Below are 24,771 nucleotides of genomic sequence, written 5' to 3'. Positions count from 1 at the left end.
CATCTCCAGCCCAGCTGTGTGTCTAAAGCTTGGGCATAATTGATAAAATCTGTTCTCTGAAGGCCGTGTTTCTACCTCAAGGTAGCAAAATGGGTTCCAGATTTGAAGGAAGCCACCCTGGTTTGAAAGCTCAGAACAATTATCTGAGAAGAATGAAGTCTATAGATTTTTAATAGTCTACATTCTCTCTTGTCACCTGCTTGGAATATGGGCCTTTGGACAATGGCTGGGTGATATAAGTGGGCAGTCACAGAATGGCAGGTACAATCTTTACCTGGATAGGAAACTGAGCACCAGTGGTCCTTTGCCCAAACAGGGATTGATAAACTACTGCTTCCCTTAATGTAGAGAATCCACAGATTCTCCTTTGTTGACAGCAACTCTTGGATAAAACATTCCAAGACTGTCACTGATGCTTCCTGTAGAACTTTCAGACATTTTCAGTCCCAAGCTGAACAGTGAAGAGTAAAAGCAAATGCAAAATCAAGTTCCACAAATAACAATGAAGCCCTAAATTCTTGTTTGAGAGGAATCAAAGTTCAAATATGAGGAATAGGTAGCCACAGGTGAGCTCATAAGAACAATGTGAAAGGATTGAAAAATCTGTCTGTGGTGCAGCACTGTCAAGTCCATTTAAAACATGATGGACGAGGAGAAGTGTCCGCTTGCCTCCCTCCCCTACAGTCATTCCCGGATAGATGAAAGCCGCTCACATTTGTCTCTTGCTCAACTTCTAAGTTCTAACTGCAGAGTATGTAGAGATATGCCTCATGAATTACAGTATCAGGTTAAAGATGAGGAGCATCTCCTGATGTCTTTCTTTCTTTTCCCTCCCTCTTATGTTTGCCAAGGCAGAAGGGCTGGGAAGTTTCTCTAAGAACTGCTTTACTTCCAACTATGGTCAAATGAGATGTGATAGAGATTATTCTTCATTCTGTTAGTTTGATGACTTTATCAGATGAACTCAGCAAAGCAAAGAACCCACGGGGCTCAGTTTAGCTAATGTTTCTGTGACCTAATGATTACAGAGTGACTGAGTGACTGCTTTACTGGATTTAGGTTGGACTCTGTAAGGTTTAACACCCTAAAATGCAACTTGGTAATTTCCTAATGGAGCCCCAGTTTGTGTCACTTTTGTAGTGAAGCAAACCTTGCTAGAACATGTCCCAATCACTGTAATTGTGTGTAGGTGTTTTCAGAAAAGGAAATGCCATAAGTATGTCCCTTTCTGTGGAACTGATTGGAAACGGGATTGGATATGTAGGATGAGTGGCAGGAGGCAGCCAGGTGGGTGGGGCAATGAGCAGGCTGTGCAGAGAAGTGGCAGGGAGTGGATGCTCTGGAGAGTTTTGTGTCTGGTGACAGAGGTATTCTCTGTCCTTCATGCTGTGTCCTTTACTGAATATGCCTAGCTGAGGAGATGGCCCCATTTCTTCCTATACGTTGATGTCCCAACTCTTAGGTTGGTCTAGCATAGATAACATGAAGAAATATCAGAGATAAATGAACTCTGAAGAGTTGTGACTCAAGAGCTTGCTTGAATGGAATCCCTTCCACCTTCCCTGTACTCAGTATTGTGTCCTCTTCCTGCTCAGCTTCTGAGGCCTGTTTGCTGATCTAATGAAAGGTCACATGGGAATCCATAAAGGGCTGTTTCTTGTGGGAGAAGGAATGGCTTCCCCTTTCCTCAGCTGTTCTTATCAAGATAAATCTCAGACATAAATGTCATCCCAATCTTCCAGCCATTTTGGTGACTCTTCACCTCTTTTACCTCACAGTCCTTGGTCTCCAGCATCAAATATGGCTTGATACATCTTCCAAAAACTGGCAACCATGTTCTTACAGAGCCAGTAGTTTCAGTTAATGTGGCTGTCAATGAGTTCCTGACTTGCCCACCACTGCTTCCCATCGGAGAGAAGTTCAAAGCCCACCCACCATCCTCCATCTCAGGTAGGCTGGTCCTGCTGTTTTCTCTTGATCCCTCTACAGCTGCAGAGAAAAACTGTTGGGACTTGAAGAGATGCATATGCTGACATGTTTAGAATTAGGTTATCACTCTTTGGAAAGTTTTGCGCTGCTTTTAAGTTCATGAAAAGTCATGTTTTCATCACCTCAGGGGGCCCAAGGCAAACATGTGGAAGATTTCTGCCTGAGTCTGTTTGGAAGCTTTTGATGGATGAAAGATGCATGTATTACAGCGTTACTACTGCTGGATCTGTATGAGGAGGTGGTTTTTTCAGCACGTATGTGTACGTTCACACATACACACACAATCACACACGCACATACAATCATACACATGCATACATGAACAGAGTCATACACACACACACACACACTGATATGTATAGACATTCACACAGTCTCAAGCATGCAGATGGTAGAAACGAAAGCAAAATTTCCTGACAGAGGTCAAAAGATATTACTAACATGTATTCTAATGTAAAAATAACTGATGAATATATGTTATCATCACAAAGTTATGAGCTTTATTGAGTCAGTTCTTATATAGATAGAGGGATGCCTTTGGTTCACATTTGTGATAATGTGGGGTGGATATGTTCATGCAACCAGCTTTCTTCATTCCTGCAGTAAAACCTGATCCAGGAGAATGGAAAATGTTGGCACATGTTTTAATGACTAGGCTAAGGCTATAGATGAATAACATTGGATTTGTATCCAAATTATGCCAGAGTGAGTACTGTTTCAACAAATGCCAACTCAAATAAGCTCATGATGTGAGCTTTGTCACTACATTCTTACCTCATAAAGACCTTTCTAGATGCTTCTTTAAACTGTCTGGACTTACTGGTTGGAAATTATCACCACAGGTGGCTCTTTGGCCAGGCCATATTAGGAAAATTATTTATCTAAACTTTATGTACTTGTAACAAAAACAAGACTGAAAATGGCCCCAGCGCCTGGGGGCAATTACGTAGGAGACACTCCATGAAGAAAATGAATCCTCCCTTTTATCATCTCTGGGCTCTAACGGAAATGGCCTGGAAGAATGTCTCTGACGCCTGCCAGAGCAAAGGGAGCATGAGTCTCGTTCATTGTTAAAGAACCTCCTTGTCTGGGTGTCTGTTTTTATTAGGCACCATATATTTATCTTACATGAACTTATAACCTGATGATAAATGACCTGGCTGCTGAGCTGATTGCCTAGCCCAAGTCTTTCCCTCAGGCTAGCTATGAAGAGGCCCGCCTTTGCTGCCCATTGAATCCTGCAGCCTCCCTCACTATGTGCTGTGGTAGTGACTCTAGTTTGAGCACTTGTGACTAACTGATGAGAATGGCAAGAGACAGAGAGCAAAGGTCCCAGCAGGCCTGGCCCATGTTTCAGCTTTATCTGGGAGATGAGGCTCTGTGGGTGGAAGACCCCCTTCCACCCACAGTGTCTTCCACAGTGTCTTCCAGAGCTGCACGTGTGCTCTGTGCCATTCACTATATGAGGTTCCAAAATGTCTTGAGAACTCATATCAATCATAAAGCAGAAGGTACCTCGAATTTCACTCTTGTTTCTTTGTAGAGAGCCTCAGGCCAGACTGAGTCCCCGTGTCGTCCATGGGTAGCTAGGACTCAGTTCTGGTCATCTTCTTTCCTTGAACTCAGAGTTTCCTTGAACGATTGTATGCCATCTTCTTTCCTAGAGCACACTTCCCGAATCCCTTCTCATAGCTCTATCTTTCCTTTCATTAGACTTCAGGATATTTTGAAAGCCTATCCCCCACAAAGCAGGCTCCACGGCGTTTGCTGAGTTCTGAACGGGACACTGATCACAGTCAGTGATGCCCAGTAGATTGTCTTTCTTCCCCAACACAGAGTAAATTTTATGAGAACAAACACTAAATCTTTATTGCTCTTTGCTGTATATATATCTGGCCCTGAACCTGTAGCTGATAGCCTTATGGGATAAAAGAGTGAGTGAGAATTTGAAAATGACCACTAATTTTTTCCAAAAAGGAAAGTAAAATGCTTTGATTCCCCTGTGAACCTATGCATGGATTGGTATCAGCATAAGAAGGAATAGAAGGTTCTTCTAGCAGTATTTTCATTGTTATCCAAGAAAAATATTAGCAGGTAAGCGAACACCCTTGTGTTGCGTCAAGACATGCCTGGCTGTCCCAGCACTTCTCCAACACTTCCCACTCAGCCTGGCCTATTAGAGCTGACTAGAGAATTATTGACACATCGTTTACCCCCTGGCACCTTCTCAGCATGGATTAATCATCCCCAGGAGACTTGTTATATGCTTGATTGATTTTGATAGCTCAGGGTGTCAGCCCCTTAGCATACAGCTCGAGGAAGGCCAGGATCCTTGCTACCCAAGTTGCTGTGTGCGATGCGAACTTAGGGCTTGGCCGTTGCATTCTGCCCAGTCCCACGCTTACTAAACTCCTACACCGAAGATCACACTAAGCAAGCACATGTACAAGTGAATCAGGTAAAGCAAACAAGATCGTATTCTCTAGCATACATACACATATATGAAAATACAGATATTTTCTACTTTGCTTTTCTGTCATTGTGATAACACATTAATGAAAACCAAATTGAGGAAGGAAGAAAGGGTTTATTTGACTTGCAGTTTACAGTCTGCCATTGACTTTAAAAAGTCCATAACTGGATGTGACAGAATGGAAAAACTTTGGGTCCTTGAATAATACTCAGAGATCTTGACATTGCTTAGAAACTGTGTGTGTGTGTGTGTGCATGCATGTGAGTGTAATTTCCTGGGGTTATATTTATTCTGATGTGTGTTAGTGGACTATTCCATTATAATAAACTATAAGCAGCAGAAAGTGAGAATGAGAGAGATGGGAGTTGGGGGAAGATTCTTTTTCTGAGCAGAGTTCTAGCAACCTAGCATTGAAACAGGCATGCTCTAGGTGTTTAGCTATAGAAGTTTTTAAAAATATTTCTGAAACAAGTAAATAAATGAGACAATGTTTCCAAAGGCGATTGGTGATGACTGAGCCATCGTTTCAGGCTTCATGGTAGAATACTAAAGACAGAAACTTAAGATTACAGAGAAGAAGTAACTTCTAAAGGCCACAGATTCAATTCTCTTTGGAAGAGGAGTTTAGCCATCTGATATCACTCTGCATCCTATGTTTCTCCTCTGGAGTAACTACATTGACACCAGCAGCTGCTCAGGGCTAGCCTATTGACCTCAGCTAGAATGAACCATACACAGACACAGTTCACATGCAAATCACAGGGTGAATTCCATATTCATTGCTGGGCTCTGTCAGCAGCTTCTTTGTAAATATCATAGCAAGAAAGATATGGAACTGCTGTTTGATCTGCATTTTATGAAGTAAACGGAGTTTTCTAGAAACCAGCACATTCCGTTTGGAGGGCAGTCTTGGAGTACAAGGTTGTAGGACCAGAAGCTCAGGTCAGGCTGTGGCAGCTAGCAGCTTACTGGTTGAGAGAGGTCAAACGGAGCATGAGCAAAGAAAGCTAAAAGGCTGTTGGTGAAGTAGGATAAGGAAAGGGCAGGTAGACAGTCTCAGACTATAGTTACAGCTTATAGTACTTGTATCTTTTATTTAAATTGATATACAAAGTAGCTAAAAAATAAACTCCATGTTATAAAGCAGTCATGTAGACAACTTTTTCCGTGCATGTACTCAGACCTATCCCAGACGGGTCTATGACAAGTTTTAAGTGCTCCACAAGACCTTTCAAATGAAATCCTGGACTTGATGCAGTGGCTGAGTCTTCTGCTGTCAGAAATGTATTCTGCACCTTTTTAACTTTTGCTTAGACATGTGCAAATCTACACCTTATGTCTTTACTTTCTAACTATCAAATACTATTGTGTGTTCTTATTCTGTAATGTCTTTCAAATTTAAACATATTCTAGAAAGTTTGGGTTGTTGTATTAAGTCCCACTGTGGCAAACTGACAATGGTTCGAGATAGACTCTGTTCTCTGTAAGGATGGTAAGCCAATTAACGGGGAGGGCCAAAGAAACACTGACTCAGAGTTAGAACTGATTAAGCCAGTGTTGTACAGTATAACACTTCCAACTTCTCCCAGCAAAGCTTTGACTTGAGAAGAAATTAATGTGCTTTGTTTCCCAAAGGTCCTGTGTGTCGATATCTTATTCTTTTGACTACATGGTGATTCATTTGTTATCTGTGAAAGCTGGGGAATGGACCAAATAAAGGAAACAGTGGTTCTGAGTGATGAGATATGAAGGACAGATTTTCTCAGAGTCAGATTTTCTCAGATCTAGCTGACTTTTAGCCATTGTGCCATGTGCCACTGCTTTCTCCAAATCCTGACCTGGCTCCTAAGAAGGAGGAGTATGCCTTCCCTGCCAGAGGCCTAGTCAGTATCACACAGTGGGGAGGTCTGGAAATGGCACCACCCAAGCCATCCTGTATGGTTAACACTACTTCTAAGACCATGATTCAATGCCAAGGACAACTGTGGGCCTTGGCATCCACACAGGTGAATGAGGAGGACCATATTCTGTCACTTTGCTAGGAAGACTGATCTCAGAGATCACTGTAAGCACCATGCCTCCAAAATGTGCCTGCCAGTTCCTCAAAACATACAGACCCTCCCTTTGAGGGGCACCTGAAAATGTCAGCCTGGTTGAACTTGGGGTGAGACACATACAGAAGTGGGCATAGGTAATGCTGTGCAAGCATTTCCAGTGGCCAGTTGCAGTTCAAAATGTATCTTTCCTGTGAATGTTTGCCTTGACCTGTTCTGTCAGAGGATGACGTTGGTTAGGAGGGAAAGGCGGGAGTGAAATAGGAGATCTTGGAACGCAGATATAATTAATGGGAATCTTTTTCCACATTGCAAATTGCTTAGAAGGTTAACAAGTTGCATAGAAGAAAAGGGGAAATGTCTTTGTGCCTATGCTGTGTCATTGTCATGTTGAGCAAAGTTGTGTTTCTTCTGTCTCAAGGAGGTGCACAGAAAGCCAGTTCTGAGTATGAAGCAAAAGCAAGCCCTCCTTGCACCTTCTGAGTTGCCACATACGCATCCTTCTCTGCCCCTCACACAAGCTGAAGCACTGCACCATTGGGCAATGGCCTTTTTGCACATTAAGTCATATTAGTCATTTTAAAATTACAAATTTAATAGATAACATCTGCGTCAACATTTGTTTTGAGCCTTCCTGTTTGGTCCAGTCTTTGGACAAGGAGCTGTTCTTTTGAGCTAGTAACATCCAAAGTATGCAGATAGACATCTAAAGTGATTTTCACCTAATTTACTTTCAAAGATTGATTTAAAAACAAAACAAAACAAAACAAAAGGCAAGTTCATTCTCCCACCCTACCTCCTGGCAAAGCTCTTCTGACTTTCCGGGGCACAGACTGAGCCTGTGAAATTGAGCCCAAAGGCATAAAATGCTTGTAGGAATTATGAGCAGATGGAGAAAGGGTATTACTTTTAATTAGGGGCTTATTTGGAATGGAAATCTATTGTAATCTGAACCACCCTGTGGCCGTGGTGGACATTGAAGAAGCAAACAACGAGAACCTGTGCCTGAACGTTATCTGAAGTGCAGCTCGGCTTTCCATGCCTCTGTTGTCCAGGTAACAGTTGGGGGGGGGATGTGGGGGCAGGACGCAGATCAAGGGCAGGGGCATTGTCTACAGGGTCCGATGGTGGGGATGAAGAGAGCAAAAATTCGAGGGAGAATGGGTCATAGTGGAACAGTAGGATGCCTTTTGTCCCTATACTGAACGTGTGTGCTTCCTTGGAAACCTCCTCTAGACATCTTCTGCCAGTTAAGAAGCCATTTTTCTTGTGAATTTTAATCCAGTTCTTGATCATTTTTACCTTCCAGTACATGTCATATATTTACACTCAGAAATGATTCCTCTCACCTCCTTTCTTAATACCATCACAGAAACAAGCCATCTTCATGAAGCATACGTCTTTCCCTTTTTAATGGTCACATGACTTCCTTGACCTACATTGCTCATAGTAACTCCAGACCCCCAAATATACTTCACTTCACAAAACAGGGCTTTTCATGCCTACTTCTGACTCTTCTGTGCATCACTACCTCTTGGCAGAGGTATTTCCATCACAGCTACTGTCCTGGAGAAGGACCAGATTATGTTAAAGTAATTTTTAGATGTAAGTTTTAAAGCAAAGATTAAAAGGATCTAATTATTTAACTTTTCCTGAGTTCCCTATATTTTATATTCAGTAACTCTTAATTTGACACAATTCCTGAAAGACAGTTGGTATTCTTGTCATTTATGTATCAGAAAGTTGAAAAAAAATGTGCCTTGTGCATTTCTCAAGTTTAAGGCCACTGATAGCAATATATATTTCTGTTGATTGTTTCAAATGGAGACATACATGTTCTCATGATATATATATATATATATATATATATATATATATATATATATATATATATATATATATATATATATATATATATACATACATATATATATATGGAATGTGTCTACCTCTACTCCAATCTTAGATTTAATGATTTAATAGTTTAATAACCATGCTACTATTGAGTGTGCATCTTATGTTATTAGACTTGTGTCTTTAGTCTGTGCAGAATAACATCTAGGTTACAAGGAACCATTTTGTATGCAGCAATATAGTACCCAGAAAACTGCTAGGTCAGGGCAGAGAGAGCTAGCCAGGTGAACTAGAAAAGAAAACAAGGCATCGTCCCTCATGCACACCTTCCTAGCAAAAAGCACAAGACATCAGATACAAACGATGCCAGAGATCCCACCACTAGCTGAGGAGCTATTTGCATCTAATAAATGCTGGGAGACAAAGAGTTGGGTTTCTTTGATGATGTGACCCTGGGTGGGTGGACCACATGCCAGGGCAGAACCTATTCTCAGATAGCTGGGTAAAATAAAATAACTCAAAAAGCTTGGGGGGACAGGAATGGATAGGAGGGAAGAGAGGGCAGTTATCAGAAGAACTGGGGAAAGGAGACTGAATATGTTAAAATATTCTTTTAAAAAGAAGAAGTAACATTCTGGGAAGATCCAGAGAAACTCATATACTGCTGACAGAAATGTGAGTTAGTAAAGTAGTATGAAGAGTCATTGGTGAATTTGCAATATGTCCTTGAATTTTTGTATTAAGGTTTTAAAGGATTTTTTTTTAAAGTCACAATATAATAAAAGTCTAAATATACCCATATAAGCTCACTCTGAAAAGGGAGGCACATTAGAAGAGACATCAAAGGCATTTCTCTTCTCTCTGGATGCTTTTCAAGTTGCACATAGATTACTATGACCAAAACAATGTTCTCCAAAGCAGCGAGGTTCTCTTTGCCACTGCAAATACAGGCCATATGGAATGGTTTCTAAGAAGTTTGCAGTTGATCCTGGTAAAAGTAGGGGAGGGGAGATTTTCTCTTTTCTTCACCATTTAAGAAAGATTATGCCCATCTACAAGGACAAATTTTAACTATTAATTAATAATTACTAGTAATTGAAGTAGTGCAAACTTTCTGACTTTCTTCCATGGCTGAATCCTCTGCCTTCCACTTACCTCCATACATATACCTATGATCCCTGTGAACAAGATTTTTTTTAACTGCACACTTGAGACTTATGTAAATATCTTCCCTTTAGGGCAAAGATGGGGGCCTTTTTAACATCTTCTACAAGTCTAGACAAGGGAAATGATGGGAACAGATTCCAGTGAGAGGCCTTACCCAGATGGATTAGTGCTTTGCATAAGGAAGGGCTTGGGGTCAGAGCCCTGAAGCCCTCAGGGAGTGTCCTTAAACTGCACTGTGGGGGCTATGATCTTCTGGGAAGTCCCAAGAGCTAGTTTTAGAATGAATGAGTCAATGAGACTGTTTCCTCCGCTGGGGATTCTGACTGCTTAGGAAGCTTCAAGGGGACTCCTGCGGTGGCCCATTCCAGACCATTGGTCTTCAATGATGGAGCTTCAGTGGGCTCTTCCCTAAACCCCCATCGCCCTGGAAAAGTAAGCAGAGGCAATACATCACCAAGTATGTGGGAAATGGCCTGAAGAAAGCATTTACATGCACAGCGCATCCTTTATAGCGCTTGGGTCATTTGGATCTGTACTGAACTGCTGTGCTTCAAGGTTTGCCTATCTCTGGCATGATCCTCAGAGGTTGTCCTAGCAACCAGGGCTGCTACATTTGTTTATATCTTACAACCTGTCAGTTAGAAGACAGTCTTGTGTAGAGTTTGGGCACTGTAGAAAGTGTGATAAGCTTGCCTTCCCTGGGAAGCCGTTCTTCCTTCTTGTCCATGGACTGCACAGCTCCATTGAAGAAACAGGCCCACAGGCCCACAGATTCCCTTCCACCCAGTGAAGCAGTTTGAGTAACGGCTCATTTATAAGAGCTCCTCTGGGTGTAGCTGAGTTTCCTGCTCTGTGATTCAAGCCTTTTGTGTTCCACAAACACTTATACCAGGAACCTTCCCGTGGGCCACAGCTGGCCTACCAGCTTCTGACATAGCTGTGGGAAGCTCAGTGGGGTGAGGATGGTGTCTGCTGCTCAGGGTCTTTAGCTTTACTCAGATCACCCACTTCTGTGGTCCCTCTGTAGCACCTCTGTGGTACTTCTGTGGTCTACAACCAAGAAGGACCTTTGTGACCCATCTGACTCTACTTACCTATAGAACAGAGCCTGGAGTCTTCTTTCAGGAGTCACACATCGTGTTCATTTATTAATGTTCGAATTGGGATGGAGTTCAGTCCCAGCATTGTTCTCTACATCAAAGTGCCAGGGAAGATCTGACTTTTGACCCAGATGAGAGTCAGTTGACCAAGGTTATCTGGTGCTTCACGCTGAGGTTATATGAGGCAGGAGTTGGCTGTTCCCAGATGGACTCTGACTTTCCATTATTTTGACTTTTATTTTATTATCCTCTGGTTAATGACAAATTTATTATACCCGAATATTAAAATCTACAATTGCAGATCCCATTGGTATTTCTTCTCAAAAACAGTTATGGAAGGAACATAAAATAAAGGGAACATTAGGTTCACTGCACTTAGGAAAAAATGGCAAAACTCCTTGCTGGATTTGAGGGTCTGAAAATGAATAAGTCATAACCCTTCTTTTCATAAAGATCACAGTCCACATTAGGAGAGATAGTGGACTGAGACACAAGAATGAACAAGCAAACAAGCAAACAAACAAATATAGCACAGATGAACAGACCACAAAAATAGAAGAATTTAATGGAAATAGAGGTTGATCCTTCTGGGAAGAATGTTTTAGAGAGCATAAAACATGAACTTTTCAGCTATAAACAGAGCCTTGACAGGCCCATACCTGATGAAAGACCTTCCAGGCATAGAGAAAGCAGGCAGAAGGACATAGTTTACCCAACAAGGCATTGGGTACTTGGAGGACATTGACAGCAAGAGGATTTTAGAAGAATGTTGGAGGAGACACTTAAAAAAGAAAACAAAAAAACAAAAGAAAAAAACAAAAACCAAACCAAACCAAACCAAAAAACATCATTGAAGTCTAGATTGCAGGATTTCTGTGCCTGTTTTTAGGAGTACAAACTCTGTATTCTTAGCTATGATTGACTTCAAGCCACTGTAGCTTTTACCTGGGGAAACTCTGAGCTCATAGATGTAGTTTCAAACACTGTTTAGTATCACTGACTTCCAAAGTAGAAAAGACTGAAGGGTACATCTGGGCCCACTTCCTTCATACCCCTAATCTTGAGGGGTCCTAAAAGTTTCAGGACTATGTGAAAATAAAATAAAATAAAATAAAATAAAATAAAATAAAATAAAATAAAATAAAATAAAATAAAATAAAATAAAATAAAATAAAATAGAACAAAACAACTTTTTCATAGGAGTCTATTTTATGTTCTTTTTGAAATAAGGAGATTGTTTTCTCTTTGATAACACTGAGACATTAAGATTAATTGAGAATGTTAAGGCAACATGTCACCTTTTCTCTGACTGTTTCTGTTCTTCCCACTCTTAATACTGAATCAATCATTCAGAGCTGAAGGTCTATTTGAGGCCAGATCAAAGCCTACTGTGGGTAGATTTCAAACAGAAAAGAAGGGACACAAAGGGATCATCCTTTTCTCCTGAATAAAGCAAAAGCAGAAGCTGCATCTCATAACTCTTGGGTCGTACAAATGCCGTCAGGAGACTGACTATTCTTGTCTTGGTGGAAGCCAAATACCATGTCTTGATTTCGTGATAGACTCATGTAAGGTTAGGCAAGTTTCTAAACCTTTTTGAATCTTTACTATTTCTATATTTGAAGTATGGGTGAAATGCTAAATTCCCTTACTTACATTGTAAAACTACTTTTACGAGGATGAGACAATGTCAACTTGGGAAGCAAGAGTCTTCCAACAAAGTATTTCTGACTGTGGTTAACGGGCTGCTTTATAAACATAGTAGTACACATTCAAGGGAGAATCAGGGTTGGATGACAAAGGAGCTCTACACATGATTTATGACCTTAAAACTTATACTCAACATAAATACATTACCAACTTTGGGTTTTCACAGTGATAGATTTAATTCAGCAATGTCTCAACTATCCTAGAAGAAAAATAAAAAAAAAAAATCTGTCAACTGTTCATTCTGATTTTCGGTTTAAATGAAGTATATTTTAACAAGATCAGTAGTAGGAGAGAAAAGATAAGCAAAGGAAGGAATTCTTTTCACCATTTTTAAAATGCCATGGATAGACTTGACATTACAAAATTTCAGTGCTAATAGTGAAGAATATATAGTGAGCCTTTTCAACCACTCAGCTTGGTTTTCATAATTACTTTTTCTAAGATTTCATGTATCTTCTGTCTGGGGATATTTTTTGTTTTTGTTTTTTTTGTTTGTTTGTTTTTTGTTTTTTTTTCCGATGTTTTTTATTTTATTCGATATATTTTTTATTTACATTACAGATGATTTCCCCTTTTCTGGCCCCCCACTCCACGAAAGCCCCATAAGCCCCCTTCCCTTCCCCTGTTCTCCCACCCACCCCTTCCCACTTCCCTGTTCTGGTTTTGCCCTATACTGCTACAGTGAGTCTTTCCAGAACCAGGGGCCACTCCTCCGTTCTTCTTGTACCTCATTTGATGTGTGGATTATGTTTTTGGTATTCCAGTTTTCCAGGCTAATATCCACTTATTAGTGAGTGCATACTATGATTGATCTTTTGAGACTGGGTTACCTCACTAAGTATGATGTTCTCCAGCTCCATCCATTTGCCTAAGAATTTCATGAATTCATTGTTTCTAATGGCTGAATAGTACTCCATTGTGTATATATACCACATTTTTTACATCCATTCTTCTGTTGAGGGATACCTGGGTTCTTTCCAGCTTCTGTCTATTATAAATAGGGCTGCTATGAACATAGTGGAGCATATATCCTTATTACATGCTGGGGAATCCTTTGGGTATATGCCCAGGAGTGGTATAGCAGGAACTTTCGGAAGTGACATGCCCAGTTTTCTGAGGAACCGCCAGACTGATTTCCAGAGTGGTTGTACCAATTTGCAACCCCACCTGTCTGGGGATTTATTAGAACTTAATTATTACTTTATTTTGTTAAATATTATATAATTATGTAATGATATTAGTAATATTTTCTGTGCTGTTTCTATTTCTGTGTATGTTCCTAGTCAATCAGCAGGAAAAGCTTGTGGAAAGATACAATAGCAGAGATATATTCAGTGCTTCTTGAGTGAGTAATGAATGAATGTTTTCTTTCAATTGTTTCAGGTTTTGTAATTTGCCTAGAATTTAATCCTTCCTTTCCTAGTCTTGCTTAACTTTAATGGATAGCTTCTTTTAGTTCCATGTTAAATCAACACTATAGATTCGCCAGCTTGTTAATCAATACATTTTTGTTGAGTGTATACAATTAGATTTTATTTGTTACATAGCTTTGCTTTTTTTCTATTTCATACACTTCCTTAGCTTTAGTGTTCCCTCAAAGTTCTGAACAGTCTAAGATCATACAGTGTAGGAAGGAAGTCTGGTATTTCCTTAAGCAAATGTCATAAAAGGTTTTGGTGATATTTATAGATAGAAAGCCTGGTTATGAGAAGTTGAATTTTTTAAAGGCTAGATAATTGCTTGGAGATGCATGAATGAAAGACTGAATTGATTATCATTAGGAAATTTGCTTAGGATCTCACCCTTTCCACAGGGAAATGGCTACTTGTTAGACAGTATTCCTGAAGGCTAAACCTAGCATAGATTATAGTTATAATAATGCATTCTATTTATATTCATGTTTGTGTGTGTGTGCATATGTGTGTATGTGTTTGATGAGTGCATGTGAGTGGGTGGGTGGGTATTTGTGTTCATATGTATGCATATGGAAACCGGAGGAGGATATTAGATGTCTTTCTTGAGACATGGTCTCTCACTGAATTGGACGCTAGGGTAGATGGTCAGCAAGTTCTCAGGACCTCCTTCTCTCCATTCCTCAAGGCTGGATTGCAGGAATGCGCAGACAAACCCAGCTGGGGATTAGAACATATGTACTCACTTACACCCACTGAGAATCTTGCCAAATTCCAAAGAACTTTCATATTTTGTTCTTTTTACTGAGTCTATTGGTGAAGTACAAGAAGTATTGGGCAAGAGTCAATGACTTCTCAATCTGCCAGCATGTGTCACTAGGGAACTTCAAGGGACAAACAACGTAAATGATACATGAAACAAATAAGATAATGTACATTTAAAAAAAAACAAGCTAAGAAATTTACACATAGGAGACCAGCGGCAGCAGCAGCAGCAGCAGCAGCAGCAGCAGCAGCAGCAGCAGCAGCAGCAGCAGCAGCAGCAGCGGCTGGTCCAGAGGAAGGGCCATCAGCAGTAGAACCAAGCGGACAGGGTCCAGGCAGACCCGGCGCCCACGACCACTGGCCATCGCTGGCCAGCCAGGCTGCAAGCAGCGGCGGATTTACGGTGCCTTTCACCACACAGAAGCCACATCAGAACTCTGCCTCCCGCCAGTCAGTTACCAGGGCTCCATATTGGTTCTCGGTCGCCAGAGAAATCAGACTGAGGTACACAAATATAACCCGAGACCAACATCGCGGGGGTCTAAGCCCGACGGGCGTTGGCCTGCACCCAGGCCCTGGGCTGATCGGAGGTCCACCGGGGTGCAAACCCGGCCAGGAGGTTTTTTTCCTCCCGGGCCGGCACGCGCACCACCACCATTTTGCCTAAGGGAAGCCAGGGAGACCTAGCAGGCAAAACCAAACCGGCTAACAGGCATAGCTCGAGGCGGACATAGCAGGGGTATCAGACGGTCAGGCCCTGGACTGCCCCCAGGTCCTGGGCTGCTCGGCGGGCCATCTGTGTGCCGACCCAGCCAGGAGCTTGTTTGCCTGGGCCGGCACGCACCACCACCATTTTGCCTACGGGAAGCCAGAGAGACCTAGCAGGCAAAACCAAACCAGCTAACAGGCATAGCCCAAGGCAGACATAGCAGGGGTCTCAGACGGTCAGGCCCTGGACTGCCCCCAGGCCCAGGACTGCTCGGTGGGCCATCTGTGTGCCGACCCAGCCAGGAGGTTGTTTATCGGGGCCGTTTGCGTACCACGTACCACCGCCATTTTGCCTACGGGAAGCCAGAGAGACCTCTCAGGCAAAACCAAACCAGCTAACAGGCATAGCCCGAGGCGGACATAGCAGGGGTCTCAGACGGTCAGGCCCTGGACTGCCCCCAGGCCCCGGGCTGCTCGTTGGGCCATCTGTGTGCTGACCCAGCCAGGAGGTTGTTAGCCCAGCAGACTCTCCCAGCACTCTCAGGGAACTCGCGCATGCCACCATCCTAGCCACCTGACACACCCAATTAACACCCACAGCTGAGGGGAGCTTTGCACCAACATTGGCCTGCCAGGCTTTTGCCTAGACTCAGGGCCTGAGCAGCTAGGCTAGCCTTGTGTGCACCAACCCGGTTGGGAGTTCTGCTGCCCAGATCAGCCTGGGCGGCAGCACCACATCTCCAAGTCCTGCAAGTGGCTCGCTGGGTTTCCGGGCGGCCAGCTGGGAGAAGTCAGTGTGCTCCAGTGAATCCAGCGGGCCCCAGCGGGAGCCTTCGGGTGCCTGCTTTGGGATCTGAACAGCCTGGGCAGCAGCACCCTGTCTACAAGCAGCGCAGGAGGTAAGCTGTGCACCAGAGGCCAACTGGGAAGGGGCAGCTTGCACTGGTGAGTTCAGCACTGACAAGAAAAACTAACACCAGTGAGAACTAGATGGCAAAAGGCAAACGCAGGAACGTCACTAACAGAAATCAAGGCAATATGGCAACATCTGAACCCAATTCCCCTCTACCAACATGTCCTGGATACCCCATCACACCAGTAAAACAAGATTTGGATTTAAAATCACTGGTCATGATGCTGGTACAGGAACACATGAAGGACACACTTAAAGAAATTCAGGAGAAAATGGATCAAAAGTTAGAAGCCCTTGCAAGGGAAACACAAAAATCATTGAAAGAAATCCAGGAGAATACAAAAGCCAACAAGGAGGAAATGCAAAAAACACTTAAAGAAATACAGGAGAACTTTGATCAACAGGCTGAGGTCATGAAAGATGAAACACAAAAATCTCTTCAAGAAATACAGGAGAACTTTGGTCAACAGGCTGAGCTCATGAAAGAGGAAACACAAAAATCTCTTAAAGAATTACAGGAAAACACAAACATGCAAGTGAAGGAGCTAAGCAAAACCATCCAGGATCTAAAATCAGAAGTAGAAACAACTAAGAAAACTCAAAGGGAGACAACTTTGGAGATAGAAAGCCTTGGGAAGAAATCAGGGGACAGAGATACAAATATCAACAACAGAATACAAGAGATAGAAGAAAGAATCTCAGATGCTGAAGATTCCATAGAAACCATGGACTCAACAGTTAAAGAAAATGCAAAATGCAAAAAGCTTGTAACCCAAAATATCCAGGAAATCCAGGACACAATGAGAAGACCAAACCTAAGGATTATAGGCATAGATGAGAGTGAAGATTTACAACTTAAAGGGCCAGCAAATATCTTCAATAAAATTATGGAAGAAAACTTCCCTAACCTAAAGAGAGAGATGCCCATGAATATACAAGAAGCCTACAGAACTCCAAACAGACTGGACCAGAACAGAAATACTTCCCGTCACATAATAATCAAAACACCAAATGTTCTAAACAAAGAAAGAATACTAAAGGCAGTAAGAGAAAAAGGCCAAGTAACATATAAAGGAAGACCTATCAGAATCACAGCAGACTTTTCACCTGAGACTATGAAGGCTAGAAGGTCCTGGGCAGATCTCATGCAGACTCTAAGAGAACACAAATGCCAACCAAAACTACTATATCCAGCAAAACTCTCAATCACCATAGATGGAGAAACTAAGATATTTCATGACAAAACCAAGTTTACCCAATATCTATCCACAAACCCGGCCCTAAAAAGGATAATAGGAGGACAACACCAATACAAGGAGGGAAACTTCACCCTGGAAAAAGCAAGATAGTAACCTTTCATCAAACCCAAAAGAAGTTAAGCATTCAAATTTAAAAAATAACGTCAAAAATGATAGGAAGTAACAATCACTATTCCTTAATATCTCTTAACATCAATGGACTTAATGCCCCAATAAAAAGACACAGACTAACTGAATGGATACGTAAACAGGACCCTACATTTTGCTGCTTACAGGAAACACACCTCAAGGTCAAAGACAAACACTACCTTAGAGTAAAAGGCTGGAAGACAATTTTACAAGCAAATGGTCTCAGGAAACAAGCTGGAGTAGCCATTTTAATATCAGATAAAATTGACTTTCAACCCAAAGTCATCAAAAGAGACCCTGAGGGACACTTCTTGCTGGTCAAAGGAAAAATACAAAAAGAAGAACTGTCAATCCTGAACATCTATGCCCCAAATGCAAGGGCACCCTCTTTCGTAAAAGAAACTTTATTAAAACTAAAAGCACACATTGCACCTAACACAATAATGTGGGTGACTTCAACACTGCACTTTCCTCAATGGACCGATCAGGAAAACAGAAACTAAACAGGGACACAATGAAACTAATTGAAGCTTTGGACCAATTAGATTTAACAGATATATATAGAACATTCTATCCTAAAACAAAAGAATATACCTTTTTCTCAGCACCTCATGGTACCTTCTCCAAAATCGACCATATAATTGGTCACAAGACAGACCTCAACAAATATAAGAAGATCGAACTAATCCCATGCCTCCTATCTGATCACTATGGAGTAAAAGTGGTCTTCAGTAGCAACAGAAACAACAGAAAACCCACATACACGTGGAAACTTAACAATACTCTACTCAATGATACCTTGGTCAAGGAAGAAATAAAGAAAGAAATTAAAGACTTTTTAGAACACAATGAAAATGAAAACACAACATACCCAAATCTATGGGACACAATGAAAGCAGTGCTAAGAGGAAAACTCATAGCCCTGAGTGCCTCCAAAAAGAAAATGGAGAGAGCATACATTACCAGCTTAATGACACACCTGAAAACCCTAGAACAAAAAGAAGCTACTTCGCCCAGGAGGAGTAGAAGGCAGGAAATCATCAAACTCAGGGCCGAAATCAATCAAGTAGAAACAAAGAGAACCATACAAAAAATCAACAAAACCAGGAGCTGGTTCTTTGAGAAAATCAACAAGATAGATAAACCCTTAGCCAGACTGACCAAAGGGCACAGAGAAAGTATCCAAATTAACAAACTTAGAAATGAAAAGGGAGATATAACAACGGAAACTGAGGAAATCCAAAAAATCATCAGATCCTACTACAAGAGCCTGTACTCAACACAACTGGAGAATCTGGAGGAAATGGACAATTTCCTTGACAGATACCAGATACCAAAATTAAATCAGGACCAACTAGACCATCTAAACAGTCCCATAATGCCTAAAGAAATAGAAGGAGTCATAGAAAGTCTTCCAACCAAAAAAAGCACAGGACCAGATGGCTTCAGTGCAGAATTCTACCAGACCTTCAAAGAAGAGTTAACACCAATACTCTTCAAACTATTCCACAAAATAGAAACAGAAGGAACACTACCCAATTCCTTCTATGAAGCCACAATTACGCTGATACCAAAGCCACACAAAGATCCAACAAAGAAAGAGAACTTCAGACCAATTTCCCTTATGAACATCGATGCAAAAATACTCAATAAAATTCTTGCCAACCGAATCCAAGAACACATCAAAACGATCATCCACCATGATCAAGTAGGCTTTATCCCGGGAATGCAGGGTTGGTTCAATATACAGAAATCCATCAATACAATCCACTACATAAACAAACTCAAAGAACAAAACCACATGGTCATTTCATTGGATGCTGAAAAAGCATTTGACAAAATTCAGCATCCCTTCATGCTTAAAGTCTTGGAGAGAACAGGAATTCAAGGCCCATACCTAAACATAGTAAAAGCAGTATACAGCAAACCGGTAGCCAGCATCAAACTAAATGGAGAGAAACTTGAAGCAATCCCACTGAAATCAGGGACCAGACAAGGCTGCCCCCTTTCTCCTTATCTTTTCAATATTGTACTTGAGGTACTAGCTCGGGCAATTCGACCACATAAGGAGGTCAAAGGGATACAAATTGGAAAGGAAGAAGTCAAACTATCATTATTTGCAGACGACATGATCGTCTACCTAAGTGACCCAAAGAACTCCACTAGAGAGCTCCTACAGCTGATAAACAACTTCAGCAAAGTGGCAGGTTATAAAATCAACTCAAGCAATTCAGTGGCCTTCCTATACTCAAAGGATAAGCAGGCTGAGAAAGAAATTAGGGAAATGACCCCCTTCACAATAGCCTCAAACAGTATAAAGTATCTTGGGGTGACTCTTACCAAACATGTAAAAGATCTGTATGACAAGAACTTCAAGACTCTGAAGAAGGAAATGGAAGAAGACCTCAAAAAATGGGAAAACCTCCCATGCTCATGGATCGGTAGAATCAATATAGTTAAAATGGCCATTTTGCCTAAAGCACTATACAGATTCAATGCAATACCCATCAAAATCCCAACTCAATTCTTCACAGAGTTAGAAAGAGCAATTATCAAATTCATCTGGAACAACAAAAAACCCAGGATAGCTAAAACTATTCTCAGCAACAAAAGAAAATCTGGGGGAATCAGTATCCTTGACCTCAAGCAATACTACAGAGCAATAGTGTTAAAAACTGCATGGTATTGGTACAGTGACAGACAGGAGGATCAATGGAACAGGATTGAAGATCCAGAAATGAACCCACACACCTATGGCCACTTGATCCTCGACAAAGAGGCTGAAAACATCCAATGGAAAAAAGATAGCCTTTTCAACAAATGGTGCTGGTTCAACTGGAGGTCAGCATGCAGAAGAATGCGAATTGATCCATCCTTGTCTCCTTGTACTAAGCTCAAATCCAAATGGATCAAGGATCTCCACATAAAGCCAGACACTCTGAAGCTAATAGAAAAGAAACTGGGGAAGACCCTTGAGGACATCGGTACAGGGAGAAAGTTTCTGAACAGAACACCAATAGCGTATGCTCTAAGAGCAAGAATTGACAAATGGGACCTCATAAAATTACAAAGTTTCTGTAAGGCAAAGGACACCATCAAGAGGACAAATCGGCAACCAACAAATTGGGAAAAGATCTTCACCAATCCTACATCAGATAGAGGGCTAATATCCAATATATATAAAGAACTCAAGAAGTTAGACTCCAGAAAACCAAACAACCCTATTAAAAAATGGGGTACAGAGCTAAACAAAGAATTCTCACCTGAAGAACTTCGGATGGCGGAGAAGCATCTTAAAAAATGCTCAACTTCATTAGTCATTAGGGAAATGCAAATCAAAACAACCCTAAGATTTCATCTTACACCAGTCAGAATGGCTAAGATTAAAAATTCAGGAGACAGCAGGTGTTGGAGAGGGTGTGGAGAAAGAGGAACACTCCTCCACTGCTGGTGGGGTTGCAAATTGGTACAACCACTCTGGAAATCAGTCTGGCGGTTCCTCCGAAAACTGGGCACCTCACTTCCAGAAGATCCTGCTATACCACTCCTGGGCATATACCCAGAAGACTCCCCACCATGTAATAAGGATACATGTTCTACTATGTTCATAGCAGCCCTATTTATAATTGCCAGATGTTGGAAAGAACCCAGGTATCCCTCAACAGAAGAGTGGATGCAAAAAATGTGGTATATCTACACAATGGAGTACTATTCAGCCATTAGAAACAACGAATTCATGAAATTCTTAGGCAAATGGATGGAGCTAGAGAATATCATACTCAGTGAGGTAACCCAGACTCAAAAGGTGAATCATGGTATGCACTCACTAATAAGTGGATATTAACCTAGAAAACTGGAATACCCAAAACATAATCCACACATCAAATGAGGTACAAGAAGAAAGGAGGAGTGGCCCCTGGTTCTGGAAAGACTCAGTGAAACAGTATTCAGCAAAACCAGAACGGGGAAGTGGGAAGAGGTGGGTGGGAGGACAGGGGAAGAGAAGGGGGCTTACGGGACTTTCGGGGAGTGGGGGGGGCTAGAAAAGGGGAAATCATTTGAAATGTAAATAAATTATATCGAATAAAAAAATTAAAAAAAAAAAAGAAATTTACACGTTTCTTAAAATCTCTGAACCTTGTTGCCTTTCTTGATAAAGGGTTAGGATAGTAACTTGAATTTCTCCCTCTTGACTCTAACGTTCTATTATGTTTTATAAACTTCCATAGGTAAGTAGAGTCACATGGCTAAAAGCAGTCCTGTTTGGCTGCAGATCACAGAGGTGAAGTGATGAGAAGTGAAGTAAAGATGAGACCCTGAGCGACCACCATTGGCCTCCTCCAGCTGGGCTTCCCACGGATGTATCAGAAGCTGATGGGCCAGCTATGGTCCATGTGTGCCTCCCAGTGTCCCCAACAGTGGATAATTGTCCATGCAATTGTCCAATGACTCTGGATCACAGAGCAGGAAACTCAGCTGCACCCAGATGAGCTCTGTTAAGAGAGCAGTTACTAAAAGTGCTTCTCTGGGTAAAATGGAAATTGTGAGGGATAAAGAGGAAAAATGACTTCCCAGGGAAGATAGGCTTATCAGTCATCCAGAAAATGGGTCAGCAAGAAGTTTAGTTTTGTGTCTGGAATTGAAATTGATCCTCTTTCTCTCTAAGTCATTCTTAATTTTACTCCATGGATTACTTTAATACTTTGATGATGGCTAATTCCATTTTATTGTCTTTGAGTTATCACATGCTTTTGCAAATAACTTCACTGAATTAAAAAAAACTAAAACAAAAACGCTTAGAGGTCATAATTGACTTTTAATGTCAGTGCTTCTAAAAATTTTGTATTCATAGGAATAAGCCTTGGGCTCCACTCTAAGGAATTCTTATTCCTTACACAGTGGTACCAAAATTCAGAATCTTTAAGAAGTATCAAAAAGTAATTCTTTAGTAACTGAACTGGGATAAAACACTGAGAAACCTTGTCAAAGATGTTGATGAGTCCTGATTAAGGATGTAACCTTAGAATCCCAGTGTCCCTGAAAACATTCCTCAACTTAATATAATCCTTCTCAGTTTCAGTAAACCCATGTCTCCTGTCCAATGAATTAGTCAAACAGGAATGAAGCACAAACACAATATGAAAAAGTATTTGTTCTAACTGAGTCAGTCTGGCTATGCTTCTAGCATTTTGCCACCACGTGTTCAGTGTCCATTTTTCCAAGTGACAGGATGCCTAACTTCATACAAGTATGGACACTAGCCAGCTTCCTTGAATGGTAGAAACACTGTCACGTCAGAACATCTTAGACTCACAGAAACCCTTCCTAGTTTACAATTTACCCTAAATTTGTATCATTGGAAGAATATTTGAAAACTTAAGTTGAAATCTAAGTAGAGAGATCAGACAGAATAGTGGTGTTAAGCACCAGATGCAACACCAAGGTGATATTGCAACAGAGTGCAGAGCAGGTCTCAGTAGCATTGGTGTTGAATAGCAGATGGGTTATAGAGTTTGAGTAGGGCAGATATTGGAAACAGGTGAAGGTGTTGGGTTTCTTAATCATTGGCCAGCTTAAACACAAAGTAATTCATATGGACATTGATTGACTAGTCCTTAATAAATAGAGCTTCAGGAAATTAAATATCCATGGATAGTGTGTTGGCTTGAATGGGAAACCTTCCCCATCAACTCTAATATTGGAATATGTGGTCCCTAGGTGGTGATGCTGTTTGATAATTGAGCAGTGATCTTGCTGGAGCAAGTACATCCCGGGAGTTGGGCTTTGAACGTTTGAAGCCCCACCTACTTCCAGTTTCTTTCTTTCTTGTGCTTGTGGCTCAACATGTCAGCTTTCAGCTTCCTGCTCTGACCACCATGCCTGCTGCTTGCTGCCCACCACGATGGATTCATATCCTTCTGGGACTGTATGTCCAAATAAACTCCTTCTTTTGTGCCTTGCATTTTTGCTCATGGTATTTTATCACAGCATTGGAAAAGTAACTAATACCATGATCAAATTTATCCATCTTATTCCCAGTAAGTACTCTATGACAATGAACTCACAGAAGTAATGGAGAACTCTTTCAATGCAACTTCATCAATGATATTCTTTCTTGTATATTTTATAGGTCAGCGGTTGGAACAGTTGACAGTGCCAGATAGCATGTTAGACTTTATGAATTTCAATGTTGTTTCTGTAATATATCCATATCTTTATCTATATCAGAAACATAGACAAGCACCTTTGTGTCTTTACCAAGGTTGTAATTTATTGAATAAGAATTAATATATAAGGTATGGTGGTTTTAAAGATAATACTTTAAAGAAACACTAGGTACTTCCACTTTGCTCAATAACTCAGGCTGAGGCAAATAATGGGTTCTTTTTATTCCAATCTTGATTACTAATGTTAACTTTCAGATTATACATTATACATTACACAGTCATTCTGTGTCTACATAGGTATTTATATGGGCTTCAGAATGACTTTGAAGGATTAAGAGTCTATGACAGAGTTTAAGAGGTTTTAAAAATCCCAAGGAGCAGGGAGGCCAATAGAAATGCAAATAAAGTCTGTATTAACAGAAGAAGCTGGAGTAGGTGATGCAGCTGTTGGCTGCTGGCTTCAGAGTTAGGCTGCAAGGTCAGAATTGGGCTGTAGGAGTGAAATGAGGTAAAGGGCAGAAGTTCGTCCACACAGCTCAATGGGGAGATGGCTGGGCAGTATGTTCAGACAAGTAAACTGGATAATGAGCACAGAATAGGATATATATGTCAACAGCAAGGGCTGAGCAGAGCTGAAGTCCCTGGAACAGTTAAGAGTTCTCTCCCTGTGGGTCCTTGGGCCATGTGACAGGTTAGTAGAGTCACCACCAGCACAGGGATTTGCATCTTCCTCTTTGTGGGGTCCATGTGAGGAGCTTTCATCCTTCCTTAGAACTGCTGGGTCTAATGTGTTCTTGGGTCTATTTTTTTCTGATGTTTATTTTTAATATACCTATGCTGTTTGGACTCAAGTCACCCTGACAAATATATAGGGTAGGACCCTTTCTTCTCTCAGGAAAAGTCATTTATCAGTCTATGCTGCATGAATGGAATCGGACAGATGATGCATTTCATATGACCACCCAGATACAGTCATCCTTCATCTTTAAAATGGAGTCAGATGACACTTGTAAAATGGGGTCTCTCATGGCAAGGCACAGCTGTATATTGCTTTATATACTATACAGTATA

The sequence above is a fragment of the Apodemus sylvaticus genome, chromosome 5 (genome assembly GCF_947179515.1).
Source record: "Apodemus sylvaticus chromosome 5, mApoSyl1.1, whole genome shotgun sequence".
Classification (NCBI taxonomy): domain Eukaryota; kingdom Metazoa; phylum Chordata; class Mammalia; order Rodentia; family Muridae; genus Apodemus; species Apodemus sylvaticus.
This window is presented reverse-complemented; position numbering follows the sequence as displayed.